Raw genomic sequence first — 5,546 nt, 5'->3', positions numbered from 1 at the left:
ATCAATTATAACCAGAAGAATTTTGGGGGGTATGTTTGTTTCTGTTTTTTTTTTTTGGTGTCTTTGTTTGGTCTCTTGAGACTATAAGTACAGAGAATTTTTTTTCAAAGAAATATAAAACACACACCTCAACAGTCTCACATTCAAATTACACTGACTTAAAACTGATAAAAGGAGAAAATGTGGAATTATCAAAAATTCTTACAGTCTTACCAATGGAGGTAGCTCTGTTTTTGCCCTGCTTATTTAAAACAGGAAATACATTTTTATCCTAAGTGCTTGTCATAATGGATTCTCCTTAGTTCCTCAGTTACATGTGATACTTTATTCTGCCCTCTCTGTGGAAACCCTTGTTCCATCCACTGACTAGCTTTTCCTCTTCCTTCACAACATCTGTCATTTCTGGGGATGCTCCCCTCATATCCTCAGACCAAGAAGGGTGCTCCTGTGTTGGAACTCTGCAGCACTGTGCTCCTATCTCTGTGTGATAAGCTCATCTTTAAGGCATGAACTGACTCTTTCACATCTATTTCCCCAGACTTCACACTACTTTTAATAGAGTAGAAATTTAATAATTATCTGTCAAAAGACTGAATAAGATGAATAAATATATAAATAAGTTAGATATTGTTTTTAGAGAAGCAGAAAAGAGTGGCAACAAGCAGCTAAATTTGAAAGAATACTTCAGTTCAGTTCAATTCAGTCACTCAGTCGTGTCTCACTCTTTGCGACCCCATGAACCACAGCACGCCAGGCCTCTCTATCACCAACTAACGGAGTTTACGCAAATTCATGTCCATTGAGTCAGTGATGCCTGACAACCATCTCATCTTCTGTCGTCCCCTTCTCCTCCTGCCCCCAAACCCTCCCAGCATCAGGGTCTCTTCCAATGAGTCAACTCTTCGCATGAGGTGGCCAAAGTATTGGAGTTTCAGCTTCAATATCAGTCCTTCCAATGAACACCCAGGACTGATTTCCTTTAGGCTTGACTGGTTGGAACTCCTTGCAGTCCAAGGGACTCTCAAGAGCTTTCTCCAACAACACAGTTCAAAATCATCAATTCTTTGATGCTCAGCTTTCTTTATAGTCCAACCCTCACATCCATACATGACCACTGGAAAAACCATAGCCTTGACTAGACAGATTTTTGTTGACAAAGTAGTGTCTCTGCTTTTTAATATGCTATCTAGGTTGGTTATAACTTTCCTTCCAAGGAGTAAGCATCTATTAATTTCATGGCTGCAGTCACCATATTCTGACACTGTTTCCACTGTTTCCCCACCTATTTGCCATGAAGTGATGGGACCAGATATCATGATCTTAGTTTTCTGAATGTTGGGCTTTAAGCCAACTTTTTCACTCTCTTCTTTCACTTTCATCAAGATGCTATTTAGTTCTTCTTCACTTTCTGCCATAAGGGTGGTGTCATCTGCATATCTGAGGTTATTGATCTTTCTCCTGGCAATCTTGGTTCCAGCTTGTGCTTCATCCAGCCCAGCATTTCTCATCATGTACACTGCATGTAAGTTAAATGAGCAGGGTGACAATATACATCCTTGATGTACTCCTTTTCCTATTTGGAACCAGTCTGTTGTTCCATGTCCAGTTCTAACTGCTGCTTCCTGACCTGCAGACAGGTTTCTCAAGAGGCAGGTCAGGTAGTCTGGTATTCCCATCTCTTTCAGAATTTTCCACAGTTTATTGTGATCCACACAGTCAAAGGCTTTGGCATAGTCCATAAAGCAGAAATAGATGTTTTTATGGTACTCTCTTGCTTTCTCAATGATCCAGCAGATGTTGGCAATTTGATCTCTGGTTCCTCTGCCTTTCTAAAACCAGCTTGAACATCTGGAAGTTCATGGTTCATGTATTGCTGAACCCTGGCTTGGAGAATTTTGAGCATTACATTACTAGTGTGTGAGATGAATGCAACTGTGAGGTAGTTTGAGCACTCTTTGGCACTACTTTTCTTTGGGCTTGGAATGAAGACTGACCTTTTCCAGTTCTGTGGCCACTGCTGAGTTTTCCAAATTTTCTAACATATTGAGTGCAGCACTTTGACAGCATCGTCTTTTAGGATTTGAAATAGCTCAACTGTAATTCCATCACCTCCACTATCTTTGTTCGTAGTGATGCTTCCTAAGGCCCACTTGACTTCACATTCCAGGATGTCTGGCTCCAGGTGAGTGATCACACCATCATCATTATCCGGGTCATGAAGATCTTTTTTGTACATTTCTTCTGTGTCTTCTTGCCATCTCTTATTAATATCATCTGCTTCTCTTAGATCCATACCATTTCTGTCCTTTATTGAGCCCATCTTTGCATGAAGTGTTGCCTTGGTATCTCTAATTCTCTTGAAGAGATCTCTAGTCTTTCCCATTCTATTGTTTTCAACTATTTCTTTGCATTGATCACTGAGGAAGGCTTTCTTATATCTCTTTACTATTCTTTGGAACTCTGCACAAGTGGATATATCTTTCTTTTTCTCCTTTGCTTTTCATTTCTCTTCTTTTCACAGCTATTTGTAAGGCCTTCTCAGATAACCATTTTGCTTTTTTGCATTTCTTTTTCTTGGAGATGGTCTTGATCCCTGTCTCCTGTACAATGTCACCAACCTCCATCCATCATTCATCAGGCACTCTGTCTATCATATCTAGTCCCTTAAGTTTATTTCTCACTTCCACTGTATAATCATAAGGGATTTGATTTAGGTCTTACCTGAATGATCTAGTGGTTTTCGCCACTTTCTTCAATTTAAGTCTGAATTTGGCAATAAGGAGTTCATGATCTGAGCCACAGTCAGCTTAGGTTTCTATACTATAGGTTGCTATATACTATTTTCCACCTTAATATATATATATACATATATATATGTGTGTGTGTGTGTGTGTGTGTATTTCTTACTCAATAATCACATCTGGTTCTGTTATGTGTGTATGAGACAGAAAGAAAGACAGAGACAGACAGGTGGACAGAATATGGCTGCCTACAGGCCAACTCTCCCATCTTCAGTTCACGTTCTCTAGCACTTCCAGTCACTTCATATCTGACCATCTGACCATTTCACCCATTTATCGTACAGGACTGACCCTAGAAAATAAGCATTTGAATTTGGAATCCTTGTTCTAAGTATATTTTAGAAATAATAATGCTTTAATAACAACAGGCAATTAGACAAGAAATATTTATTTTAACTTGGTGATTTTTCTTTACAAAAGGATTGACCATTATAGTATTTTGATAATTTTATGACACATTTACTGTTGTATGCTTTTTTTTTTTAATTTAGAGACTTTATTTAAATGTAAATCTCTCAGAGAAACAATCACAGGCACATAATCCCTCTCCAGAATTCTTAAGACCAAAAATGTCTGAAGATTCGATGTCAGTCCACAATTGATTTGACAATAACACTTCACTAGAACTCATGTAAAGCTCATTTTGGTCTTTATTTATTGTACATAATTATTTGCATATTTGTTACATAGATATTAATGCAGTTTATTATGAGGTCAATATTTGAAATAAGTTCTAAATTCCTTCTAAAACACAAAAATGAAAGTAATCTAATTTCTGAAACTCATCTGATAGTTTGGATTTCAATTAAGGTAGTATGAAACAAAATATAAAACGACTTCAAATGTAAATATAGCTACACTAGAAAAAAATTTAAATAACAAAATAAGAAAGAAAGAAAAACACTTCCTGTGGCTGGCACAGAAGGGACACTTTCGTTTTATTCTTACACAAACATTCACATTTTTCCCCCAGGGAAAACCTATTTTTAATTTGAATCCAGGAATGAACACAATGCATCTGGTTACTATAATTTTTTTCCAGAATAGAAATTATCATTATCCATTATTTTAAGCAAACCCATTGTCAGTTTGTGTTTGACAGACATTAGCAACTAGCTTGCTTATTTTGATCATGTCTTTAAAACATAGTACAATAATAGTTAGTTTCAAGATAATCATAACCAGACACAGTTAACAAATAATGGTGGTATAGCTGCTGCTGCTGCTGCGTCGCTTCAGTTGTGTCCGACTCTTCGTGACCCCATGGACTGCAGCCTACCAGGCTCCTCTGTCCATGGGATTTTCCAGGCAAGAGTACTGGAGTAGGGTGCCATTGCCTTCTCCAGTGGTATAGCTAGCATATTTTAATAACTGCTAATCAGGGAAGGTGGTGAACTTGCCCATGACTTCTACAAACCTCTCTGCCCCTTTTCACTTTTCACACCATGGCTGAACATGTTGCTGCTCTAGGCTTCCAAACATATGACTAGAAACTGAGATTTTCAAAAGAAAACAACTGAAGTTAAAAAAAAAAAAAGACTTGCCTTCAGTCTTTTTGGGTTTTAATCATGTATATTGTATATGAGGTAATCCTCTTATTTTATCCAAATATTGATGCCTCTCTTTATAATAATCTGAATCCTATCAGCTTGAATTTCAGAGACGTGTGACTTTTTAAAAAGGGCTTTTTTCAAACCTTGATGCTAATTTGGAAGACTTACCACAGAACACAAGCTCTATAGAGAAAAACCTGATGTAATTGAAATTCAGAATTAAAAGATCTATGCATATAAAGAAACTTCTCCAGTTGTAGTGAATAGCACTTAATTCCAAAGGTCATAAAAATGGCCTAATTGCTATGAAATTATTAATTTTCTAGAAAAACTGCATAATCTATCTTATTACATTACTGCCTAAGATTATTTTTTGCAATGGATGATATAAAGTGTGCCTTATGGTCCACAAGCCAGCATAACACTGCCATGACACTTGGCAGGACCTGAAATTTTAATAGAAACTCATTACAAAAATAATTTTTCTAAGACTGCCAAAATACCTTCCATACTTTAAAGATAAACTTTAACAAACAAAACTTAATGTATTTATATATGCTTCCCAACAAAACAGAAAATAGGACTATCACAATTTAGGCCAGGAATACATGAGTGTATCTACTTACACAATGAATAAATAGATATAGTCAGTCAATTGAACTTTTCCTCAGCAAACATATCAGATGAGTTAATTCTGACTTGTCTATTAATGTTTTAATTTAAAGATTTCTTATCTTGCTTTGCCAAACTGCCTTCTACTTTCTATGTGGAAGATGAAAAAAATGCCTACAGTGGCATAAAATAAGCCAAATAACAGTAAAACCAAATTGTCTCTATAGGATCAGTTCAGTTCAGTTCAGTCACTCAGTCGTGTCCGACTCTTTGCGACCCCATGAAGCGCAGCACACCAGGCCTCCCTGTTCATCACCAACTCCCGGAGTTCACTCAAACTCACGTCCATCGAGTCGGTGATGCCATCCAGCCATCTCATCCTCTGTCGTCCCCTTCTCCTCCTGCCTCCAATCCCTCCCAGCATCAGTCTTTTCCAATGAGTCAATTCTCGCATGAGGTGGCCAAAGTATTGGAGTTTCAACTTTAGCATCAGTCCTTCAGATGAACACCCAGGACTGATCTTTAGAATGGACTGGTTGGATCTCCTTGCAGTCCAAGGGACTCTCAAGAGTCTTCTCCA

The sequence above is a fragment of the Bison bison genome, unplaced genomic scaffold, assembly GCF_000754665.1.
Source record: "Bison bison bison isolate TAMUID 2011002044 unplaced genomic scaffold, Bison_UMD1.0 scf7180017864533, whole genome shotgun sequence".
NCBI lineage: Eukaryota > Metazoa > Chordata > Mammalia > Artiodactyla > Bovidae > Bison > Bison bison.
This window is presented reverse-complemented; position numbering follows the sequence as displayed.